This window comes from Protopterus annectens, chromosome 17.part0 (assembly GCF_019279795.1).
Source record: "Protopterus annectens isolate FY-2018-M chromosome 17.part0, PAN1.0, whole genome shotgun sequence".
Taxonomy (NCBI): Eukaryota; Metazoa; Chordata; order Ceratodontiformes; family Protopteridae; genus Protopterus; species Protopterus annectens.
This window is the reverse complement of record NC_056751.1, coordinates 98167841-98180013: the sequence shown is the minus strand read 5'-3', so window position 1 is coordinate 98180013 and position 12173 is coordinate 98167841.

Below are 12173 nucleotides of genomic sequence, written 5' to 3'. Positions count from 1 at the left end.
ACTTTGACAGCTAGGGAAGCTAGGTGTTATGGGGGAGGGGAGAAGTAAATTGACTGGAATTCATTGTCTCACAAATTAGTGCCATTTAAACTAAATTAGAAAAAAAGGCAGCAGTAAACAGCACTTTGAGTGTGTTCTGTGGCATTTGCACTGTTTCTGTTTTAAGTAGTCATCCAGCAGCAGGGAATGTTACTTACACTGTTCTATTTTACTCAGTACTTTGTACGCATGCAACATCTATGAAATGACAGGAACTTTAGGCAAAAGGAGGCCTGCATGATGTAACATTTTTGAGCCAAACAATGATTTCTGGGATATTGGATGGCAACCTGATTTATCCAAACCACGTCAATATGCCAGCCTCCAGGTGGTCAGAGTCTGGAATTACATATAAAAATATTTAAAATCCTGTAAATAATCCCAGAGTGCTGTTAAAGTGTAGGAAACATCATGCCATGATGTTTTAAACATATTTTTTGAGTCTCCTTAAGCGGCACTGGGACTGCTTAGTACTTAGATGGGGTTCTGCTAAAAGATGTGGAAAGATTGAAAAATCTCAATCTATATTATATTTTTGACAGGTTTTATATATGTGATCTTATATGGAGCCATAAAACATTACACAACAAAGAAATAGCTTCTGCTCTGAGCATAAGTTTCATGAAATCAAACAAAGATACAAGAAATTATAATTACTTAGTCTCAATACCATCACCAGACTCAAAGACTAAAACAGAAAACTTTAGTATCAGGGCAGCAACACAATGGAATAATTTCATACGCTGCATCAGATTAACAAAATGTTTGGGTTTTAAAAAGGAAGTGGATCTGTGGTTTCGTAAACAAATGTTCTAGGACATACAAAAATGGAAAATGGCCTTGTTAGATGTTAGACCTTTTATGAGGTCCAAGAACTTCTGACACATCAAAGAAACATTGAAACATTGACTTGGAACCTTCTAGCAGCATTTATATTATGCAGCTGGTAAAGTGTTACAACAAATGAAATTCTAGATACCACTCTTTTAGCTGGTGGTAACAATACATAATTTTTCATGTATGCCTGTATGTGCTTGGATTATCTGTAAGACCAGCAGCAATTTAAAATTATGTCCTAACTTTGTGAATTACTTCTAAACTGATATATGGGAGCACAAATGTTCATGCAGTCTTTCTTAAAATATTTTACCAGGATGATACGTGCGGGATGGTTACTCAGAGCAGGCTTTGGCCAAGACTCTAAACCCTGCAAATAATGGGAATACATATATTTAGAGAAACAGAAAAAGTGTGTTGGACAGACAATATAACCAGATCCAATACTGCATATATAGTATAAATGAATGCATTCAAACATCCATAAATATTAAATCTGATGTCATTTTCATTCATTCCTCAACGAATGGGTCTTGGATCTGACCTTGGATCCAGCTCAGCTGCATTTGCTTTAGACTCTTGGATCTGTCTCTCGAGCTCCTCTCTTTACCTATAATGCCTCAGAAACCTGTAATACCTCAAATCTTGTTTGCCACTTCTCCACTATGAATGTGGATTGTGCTCTCTCAGGTTTTTTTGGGTGTAGTTTCACAAATTTCATCAGTAAAAGTAGATTTTCCATAGTCTTTTTCTAGATATATTTTTTCTGTATCTGTCATTCTTTCTCCCTTTTCCATTTTTTTTTTTTTTCATGGGATTAGAGTTTGAACCTTTTTTTTCTTCTTACCAATTTCCTCCGGTACTCTTGTTACCATTGCTGGTGGCTTTTATTCTTTTTCCCTGTGCTTATTTTCTCTTACCCAGTTTCTGGATATTTCTTAGATGCCATTGTTGGTATCCTTCCTTTTCTTTCTGCCTATAAAAAAGTCCTTTTTTTATTCCTAAAAATGGCTGAAAAGTCAACAGGTTTCAAAAACTGCACTTACTGTGGGCATAAGATACCCAACTCTGATGCCCACAGGGAATGAGTATATTGTTCAGAAGCAGCCCATCTTGAAAACTCTTGTCAGATTGTGCAGGTTTAAACTCTCAGGGTCTAAACAATACATGGAACTAGTCAGCTCTAAAAGGATTATTGCCTACATCTGCTCCTTCCTTTACAGCTTTTATTTCAGGGGTTCAACCCACCTCTAAGAAATTAAAATCATCTTGGTTCAGGGAGAACAGAAAACACTCTCCTGTCTGGTCTCCATAACCTGCTCCTGCTTTGGAGTGACATGCTAATCAACCTAAGAGGTAGAATCTGACATGTTCACATCAGACAATGGGGACATCTAAGTCTCCTTGGCCTTGAAATCCCCATTTTTCACCAGAATCTGCTTCCCTTCAGCTCCAATCTCCATTTTTACAGGAGACACCCAAAAGAATATCTTGTTCCCTTCCATGTCATCCTGTGTCAGGTCCTCTGAAAGTCTTTCTGAAGTAGATGTGGATAAGATGATGAGGAAGTTCCTCAGGGCTCAGATCCAGATGAGGATTTTATCTGCTCCATCTCTTATTGGATCCATGAGCCACCAGCCTGCATTTCATCCCATTATCTCTCCTTCTCTGATCCACCCTTCAGTTTTGTAGCCTTCGGATCTGAGAATCCCTGGAGTTGAAAGACTCGGATCTGAAGACAGTTATATCTTCAATACCAACTGTATCCCTGACTCATTCAGCATTGATCCCCCCTAGAACAGGATGAGTCTCAGATTCAAAGCATCAGCACTGGATCCAAGGAGATGGTTTTGAGTCTGAGGTTTTTGGTGCCATCACTTCCCCTCAGAACCTCAGTGCTGGACAGCTAAGGTCTGACTCCTCACTCGCAGCAGGGTCTGGACTTAACAATGTCTGGAGCTTTGACTCTGGTGAGCCTCTTTATGGCTTTTTCTGGTCCTTCTGCCTTCACGGTGGTGGAGAGGGCTTTCTCTCTCCCAAGAGCTCATTCTACTCTTCCATCTTCGGATCCTACTGCCCAACCCCCTTCCTGAGCCTAATGAACCTACTACCACTCTGGGATTCCCAGTCTGTATGAGCTTCCAGGCAGTTCCTGAACAGGGACTTCCCATATCTTCCAATACCTTTCTAGATCATCCCACGGAAGACGTCCCCCAGAAGAGATTGTGCAAAATGAAGCACATAGATTCCCCTCAGGAATCCTTAACTGAAGACACTGACTTTGATGAATGGGAGGGGTTCCCTAGATCTCCACCAGACAAAGTCTCCTTTGGAGACATTCTAGAGATCCTACCAGAAAGGTAAATAGCTTTCTGATTCCATTTTCCAGGTGGAGTCAGTGTTCTTAGAATCCTTTGGGTCTAACCCATCTATGTCTTGGGTTGCCCCTCTGGCAGATGAACTTATAGACATTGTGTCTCGCCAGGCATGGAAGGAATCTAATACAGTGGAATCCATTCCCTGCCATCCAGATTAATTTCTTGCTCTGCCCAAAAACAGACCTCACTGGAGTAAAGGAGTTCCTGTAAATGCCATGGTTGTTGTGGCAGCTAGTATGAAAGAGCTAGCTGAACAAAACTTTACTGTTCATCCTTCTAACAGAGATTCCAGGGAGATGGACAGGTTTGGAAAGTGTGTTTACACCTTAGTGACCTTTCCCTATGATCACTTAACTACTTGGCACATTTTACTAGATTGCAGAGAAACTTGATTAAAGAGCATTCTGTCTGTTTCTGGGTTCATGTCAGCAGAGGAACATAAGCAATTTTCTTCACAGATGACCACCCTTCAATCAATTTCCAACCTGTCCTTGAAGTTAATGTCTCACTCAGCAGAAGGTTTCTCATGGGCAGCAGGTTCAGGCATAGCCATCAGGAGACATGCTTGGATGTGCTTAGGTGACATTGGGGAGCCCTTTAAGTCTTCCTTCATCAGTGCTGCCTTTGATGGATCCTCCTTGTTTGGCCATACAGTAAAATAAATGCTCTCCCTTAGTGAGCAAAAGGGAAATCCCTTGTCTGCTGTGGAATATGTTTTTCTAACCCACAGAAATCATTGTCCAGGAATCTGTGGGAGTTAGCAGCCTTAGAAGTTCAAAAGTTACTAGACAAAAGAGTCATCCAAGAGGTCCCACCAGACCAGAGATGATTTAGGACTTACTTAAGTTTCTTTTTAGTGCCAAAGAAAACAGGAGACCTGAGATCTATTCTGGACCTAAGCAATCTAAATCAATTTATAAAGAACTCCAAGTTTTGGATGGTCATTTAGTCCATTCTACCTCTTCTACAGAAGGATGACTGTATGTGCTCTCTAGATCTCCAGGATGCATACTATCACATCAAAATGAACAGATGCTCCTGGAGATACTTGTGCTTTAGGTTGGGAGCCAGTCATTACCAATTCAGAGCCCTGCTGTTTGGTCTCATCACAGTCCCCAGAGTGTTCACCAAGTGCATGGCAGTGGTAGCAGCTCATCTCAGACTGCTCCAAATTCAGGGTGTTTCCTTACCTAGATGACTGGCTCCTCAACACTTCAACCAGACATCTCCTTGAAGAGGCCAGGGACTACTTACTCCAATTATGTCAGTCTTTATGGATCACAGTCAGTTATGCCAAGTCCCATCTTCAACCCATACGAGTCTTGGAATTTATAGAAGCTTGCCTAGATACCACAGGTCAATTGGCCGTTTTTTCACCAAACATGGTGCAATTCTTAAAACTACAGGTCAGACATATTCTTTCACATCCTTCTCCCAAGTGAAATTGTTTCTTCAAGCCTTGGAATCAAAGGCTACTGTTATTACCTTGCTCGCTGTCTTCCATATGTATGTTCTTCAATGGACCCTAGCTGTTCAATGGTCAATCCTTCTACAGCATCTGTCCTATCGTTTTCTCTGGTTTGCAAGAATTCCCTGCTTTGGTGGATACAGTCCAACAAAGTTTGTTGGGGATCCCTCTTCATGTTTCCACCCCTGGTAGCCACGGTGACCACTGATGCCTCTCATTTGGGATGAAGGCACATTTCTTGGGATGGACAGTTCAAGGCATGTGGTCTCCAGAATGGGCCAATTTGCATATCAGTGTCCTGGAGAAGAGGGTAGTCCTATTAGCAATGCAGGCCTTTCAGAACTCTCTTCCTTTGGCGACTGTTGCTATTAAAACAGGCAACATGTCAGCAGTTTGGCATATCAACAAACAGGGAGGAACCAGGTCCTACCCCCTTTGTCAAGAGAAAATGAGATTGTGGCAGTAGGCAATCTTCTCCAACCGCTTTCTTATAGCAATGCACATCCCAGGGAAATCCAGTGTGCTAGCCAACAAACTCAGCAGGACTCTTCTATGCCTCACCAGTGGTCTCTCAATCAAGCAGTGGCAGAGAGGATCTCCCGTCCATGGGGTCAACCTTGCTGCAATCTATTCACCCCTCCCCACAACAACAAATGCAGCAAGTTCTTTGGTCTAATCTCCCCAGAGTGACTCACCAAGAGATGCTCTAGTTCATATTTGGCCCTTCAGTTTCCTGTATGCTTATCCCCCCTTACCTCTAATCCCCAAATTTCTGATGAAAGCATTTCTGTTGAAGAGCAAGGTTATCCTCGTTTTCCTCTTTTGGCCTCATCAAGTGTGGTTCCCCTTTCTTTGGTCTCATCTTCTATGTCCTCCTTGGATACTGGACCCTAGTCCTTATCTGATATCTTATCCCACAGGGATAGCTCACCTGTACATGCCAGGACTCAAGATGACTACATAGTTTCTCCAGTTCCAGTAATGGCTCGACAGCCCTGGTTTTCTTCTCTCATTTGTCAGATTTTGCTATCATCCCCAAATGCCTCCACTATGAAAATGTACAGAGCAAATAGAAGAGATTTTCATATTGGGTCCATCGGAGAGAATGGGATGCTTTTATTGTTCCTGTTCCTGCTGTCTTAGATTTTCTTGCTTTAGTCTTTCAGGAAGGGGCAAGCTTTTCCACCATCAAAGTTCAGTTAGCATCCATTTCCAATTATACTGGAGATAACAATTTCTCTGTAGCTTTATCCAAGATATGCAAAGCCTTCCTTAAAGGTACATTTTTTTCCTTGGACCCCCAGTTAAAGACCCTACTCTTCCCTAGCTGAACAAAACTTTACTGTTCAGCCTTCTAACAGAGATTCCAGGGAGATGGACAGGTTTGGAAAGTGTGTTTACACCTTAGTGACCTTTCCCTATGATCACTTAACTACTTGGCACATTTTACTAGATTGCAGAGAGACTTGATTAAAGAGCTCTTTGTGTGTTTCTGGGTTCATGTCATCAGAGGAACATAAGCAATTTTCTTCACAGTTGACCACCCTTTAATCAATTTCCAACCTGTCCTTGAAGTTAATGTCTCACTCAGCAGAAAGTTCCTCATGGGCAGCAGGTTCAGGCATAGCCATCAGGAGACATGCTTGGATGTGCTTAGGTGACATTGGGGAGCCCTTTAAGTCTTCCTTCATCAATGCTGCCTTTGATGGATCCTCCTTGTTTGGCCATACAGTAAAAGAAACACTCTCCCTTAGTGAGCAAAAGGGAAAGCCCTTGTCTGCTGTGGAATATATTTTTCTAACCCACAGAAATCATTGTCCAGGAATCAATGGAAGTTAGCAGCCTTAAAAGTTCAAAAGTTACTAGACAAAAGAGGTCCCACCAGACCAGAGATAATTTAGGACTTACTTAAGTTTCTTTTTAGTGCCAAAGAAAACAGGAGACCTGAGATCTATTCTGGACCTAAGCAATCTAAATTAGTTTATAAAGAACTCCAAGTTCTGGATGGTCATGGTTTAGTCCATTCAACCTCTTCTACAGAAGGATGACTGTATGTGCTCTCTAGATCTCCAGGATGCATACTATCACATCAAAATGAACAGATGCTCCTGGAGATACTTTTGCTTTAGGTTGGGAGCCAGTCATTACCAATTCAGAGCCCTGCTGTTTGGTCTCATCACGGTCCCCAGAGTGTTCACCAAGTGCATGGCAGTGGTAGCAGCTCATCTCAGACTGCTCCAATTCAGTGTGTTTCCTTACCTAGATGACTGGCTCCTCAACACTTCAACCAGACATCTCCCTGAAGAGAACAGGGACTACTTACTCCAATTGTGTCAGTCTTTATGGATCACAGTCAGTTATGCCAAGTCCCATCTTCAACCCATACGAGTCTTGGAATTTATAGAAGCTTGCCTAGATACCACAGGTCAATTGGCCTTTCTTTCACCAAACATGGTACAATTCTTAAGACTACAGGTCAGACATATTCTTTCACATCCTTCTCCCAAGTGAAATTGTTTCTTCAAGCCTTGAAATCAAAGGCTACTGCTATTACCTTGCTCTTGACTGCTCTCTTCCATATGTATGTTCTTCAATGGACCCTAGCTGTTCAATGGTCAATCCTTCTACAGCATCTGTCCTATCGTTTTCTCTGGTTTGCAAGAATTCCCTGCTTTGGTGCATACAGTCCAACAAAGTTTGTTGGGGATGCCCCTTCATGTTTCCACCCCTGGTAGCCACGGTGACCACTGATGCTTCTCATTTGGGATAGAGGCACATTTCTTGGGATGGACAGTCCAAGGCATGTGATCTCCAGAATGGGCCAATTTGCATATCAGTGTCCTGGAGATGAGGGTGGTCCTATTTGCAATGCAGGCCTTTCAGAACTCTCTTCCTCTGGGGACTGTTGCTATTAAAACAGGCAACATGTCAGCAGTTTGTCATATGAACAAACAAGGAGGAACCGGGTCCTACCCCCTTTGTCAAGAGGCAATGAGATTGTGGCAGTGGGCAATCTTCTTCAACCACTTTCTCATAGCAATGCACATCCCGGGGAAATCCAGTATGCTAGCCGACAAACTCAGCAGGACTCTTCTGATGCCTTACCAGTGGTCTCTCAATCAAGCAGTAGCAGAGAGGATCTCCTGTCCATGGGGTTAACCTTGCTGAAATCTATTCGCCCCTCCCCTCAACAACAAATGCAGCAAGTTCTTTGGTCCAATCTACCCAGAGTGACTCACCAAGAGATACTCTAGTTCATGTTTGGCCCTCCAGTTTCCTGTATGCTTATCCCTCTTACCTCTAATCCCCAAATTTCTGATGAAAGCATTTCTGTTGAAGAGCAAGGTTATCCTCGTTTTCCTCTTTTGGCCTCATCAAGTGTGGTTCCCCTTTCTTTGGTCTCATCTTCTATGTCCTCCTTGGATACTGGACCCTAGTCCTTATCTGACATCTTATCCCACAGGGACAGCTCACCTAGACATGCCAGGACTCAAGATGACCACATGGTTTCTCCATTTCCAGTGATGGCTAGACAGCCCTGGATTTTATCTCTAATTTGTCAGATTTTGCTATCATCCCAAAATGCCTCCACTATGAAAATTTACAGAGCAAATAGAAGAGATTTTCATATTGGGTCCATCAGAGAGAATGGGATGCTTTTACTGCTCCTGTTCCTGCTGTCTTAGATTTTCTTGCTTTAGACTTTCAGGAAGGGGCAAGCTTTTCCACCATCAAAGTTCAGTTAGCATCCATTTCCAATTATACTGTAAATAATAATTTCTCTGTAGCTTCATCCAAGTTATGCAAAGCCTTCCTTAAAGGTACATTCTTCCTTAGACCCCCAATTAAAGACCCTACTCCACCCTGGGACCTTATCCTATTATTGCAGAGTTTGATTCTTCCTCCCTTTGAGCCTTCACCCAAGTCTGACCTCAAGTTTCTTTCTTGAAAAACAATCTTTCTAGTGGCCATCACTTCAGAGAGGCAAGCTTCTTAACTCCAGGTGCTCTACTCAAAATCCCCTTATTTGATTTTCCACAAAAATAGAGTTAGTTTACATACTAAGCCATTGCTTCTGCCCAAAGTAGCCCCTGACATGACCATCAATCAAGTTATCAATTTTCATGTGCTCTTCCCAAGCTTTTTCTAACAAAGTTGAATACATGCTTCATCTCTTAGATGTGCATAGACAACTTCATTCTTATCTTCATAGGGCAAAGATTTTTAGAAAATCTGATCAGTTGTTCATCTACTTTGGCCCGTGTAGATTGGGAAGACCAGTTTCCAAAGTTACCTTAGCAAAATGGTCAACAGATTGCATTTCTTTTGTTTATAATCAATGAGGTTTGTCTTTGCCAAGATCTCCAAAAGCTCACTCCATGAGATCCATAGTGATTTCATCTGCTTTCTGGTCCAGAGCCTCCACTTGATGATATTTGTGCTGCAGCCACTTAGTCCAGTCCCCATATTTTTATTGCTCACTACAAGTTGGATCAAATTTCCAGAGGCAGAGCTGCCTTTGGTTTTGTGAGACTCTGGAATGTCCTTCCATGAGGGCCACCCAAGGTTCTCATAGCTGGGGACTCTGTTTTATTCATTGAGGAATGAATGAAAATAACAACACCAGATATAAAAGTTATGTACTCAACATAACTATGCATCTATGTTGTCCATTTTTATTCTTCCTCAACTTCTTTCCTTCCCTCTCACCTTTTAATTTGGGAGCAACCTGATAGTAATATTGGAACCATTGTTCATAGGTTCATAGCTGTGCACTAGGCTAATGGCCCTAGAGCCTTTACAAGCCTAGCCCCCAAATAAAATTGTCCAGGCACTGTGGCACCCGATGCTAGTTCACAGTGCCCATATCCAGTAGTGCAACTGGAATGATCCCTGGAGTGAACTTTCTGTTACCCATCCACTCGTCAAGATTTCTCATGAAGAGGGCCAGTGAAGTGCTCTGCTTGACATGAATGGGAAGCTTATTCCAGAGTAGGTGCAGTCTTTGGGAAATGAACCTGTCCCTCCAGGATGTTCTGTTAATTGTGGTAATGAGGTTGTAATCTCTGGAACGTGTGGTGCGGGGGGATTGGGATTTCTTTAGGTGTAGCATTTCAAGTAGGGCTGGGTCAGACATGTCTTTGTAAGTCAAGCAGAGATCACCTCTAAGTAGATGATAAGAGACTGAGAACAGCTGAAGATTCTTGAGTCTGTCCATGTAGGACATATGTTCCTAAATTCTTTGGAAGTCTGAGGTGTCTTCACGTCAGTGAGGCTCTGATGATTTTTTGAGGTTTGAGGTGTGAGGCAATTTAATTTGGTTGGGACATGCATGCCTTGTAGCACAGGCATCCAGATCACTCTGAGTAGGCGTTCGACTGATAGGCTGCTGGAGTTTTTCAGTCGGGCAGCATATGACATATGTTTAAGACCCTTTATCCTCTTGGTGAGGAACTTTGGGGTCTTTCCAACTGCTGCAGGTAAGGCCTAGGATTCTTTTCATGAGGTACTTTTGTGACCTCTCCAGCTGTTGTAGGTGTCTGGTCAGGTACATGCCAAACGAGGCGTTATATTCGATGATTGGTCTAATGAGGGATGAGTAGAGAGGGATGATGACTTCTTTCTTCCTGGATGCGAAACCTTTGGTTATAAGATGTGCCACGTCGAAGGACTTTCTGACCACAGTGGCAATTTGGAGGTTGAAGGTGAGGTGGCTGTCGACCTGGGTGCCCAGATCACTTATGGCCCCTTCAGTGTTCAGTGGGCTCCCATCAACATGGTAATTCATGGGAACTGAGTTTTTTTCCAAAGGGGATGATAATGCATTTTTTGGTGTTAAGCTTCAGGTCATGGTATCGACACCAGTCATTGGTCTCAGAGAGGCCCTTTTGTAGGATGTCTGCATCACTCGGGGAGTTGATAATGACTCCTAGCTTGCAGTCATCAGCAAACTTGGTCAGCCAGAGTCCTTCTGTGTTGGCCTGGATGTTTGAGAAGTAGATGCTAAACAGGACAGGGCCCAGGACTGAGCCCTTTGGGACTCCATTCATGACTGATCGACAGCCTGAGTTGGAATCCGCAACTTTCACTCTGTGGGTCCTGTCTGTGAGCCAATTTGCAACCCACCTAGTGATGTAAGGATTGATGCCTAGTTTGGTGAGTTTATCAATGACACCTGAGTGGGGAATGGTATCAAAGGCTTTGGCCAGGTTGAGGTATGCTGTATGCACTGCCTTACCCTCATCCACAGCCTTGGTGACTGCCTCAAAGAAGTCAACCAGGTTCAGCAGGCAGGATCTCCCCTTGACAAAGCCAAACTGTGTTAGATCAAGAGTTTGGAGATTGCCTATATCTTTGTTGAGCAGGTCCACGATGATGCGCTCCATAGCTTTGCATACCAGGCTTTTCAGGCTAATGGAGTGATAGTTCCCAGGGTCTGTAATTGCTCCCCCTTTATGGAGTGGGATGACTGTAGCAGTGTGCCATTCATTAGGGACATAACCTGAGGTAAAGCTGTGATTGAACAGGGCACACAGATGTGGTGCCAGTTCATTTTGTAGCTTATGTAGGATGCAGCCAGGAATATTATCAGGTCCCATGGATGCTGTATTCTTGGCTTTGGACAATGCAACTTTTACCTGTGCTGCAAAAATGGTGGGTATCAGGCTTTCATCTGGTATAGTGATAGAGCCATGGTGGGGGGTGGGGTAAAGTTGGCACTGAATCTGTCGGCCAGTATGTTGACTATATTTGTTGCCTCGTTATAGGAGGTGCCATTGTGCAATAATGTAGAGCAAATCAGGGTAATGCCTGTGAGGTTTCTGATATAGCTATAGAAGGCTTTGTGGTTATTTTTGGTGTCAGCCGCAATTCTGCCTTCATAGCTGGCTTTAGAGGATTTGATAAGGGATCTCAGCTTTTTGTTGAGACTGATAAGGGAGGTTTTCCAGTCTTATGACTTCATTTTTTTCTGAAACAGTTTCTTCCTTCTGTTGTAGAGTTTATTGATGGCTGGGGACCATGAGATTGTCTTCCTTTTTTTGGAGGAGAGCATCTTAGTTCTGTTTGGTATGGCAAGGTCCATGCATTTGTGTACATGCTCGTACAGTGCATTGGTGTATGATTCGGCAGTAATGCAGCTATTTTCCATTGGCATGGGTGCCGAGAAGTTAGCCACCTCTGCTTTTAAGAGCCCAAAGTCAGCTTTAGAGAAGTTTTTTAGGGTGGTCACCTTAGCGAGTGGTGTAGGTGAGATGGAGATTTCCATGGTGATCAGTTTGTGGTCAGATTTAACCAGGGAGGCACTGACTATAGGTGTGGAATAAAAGTCTCCCATGTTGGCTCTGATGCGGAATAAGGTGAAGTCCCAAGACTGGAAAAACTCCCTCATCAGCATCAACAAAACGTTGAGATCCCTCATCAATTCCTCTAAAGTTAGCTATGAAAACAGA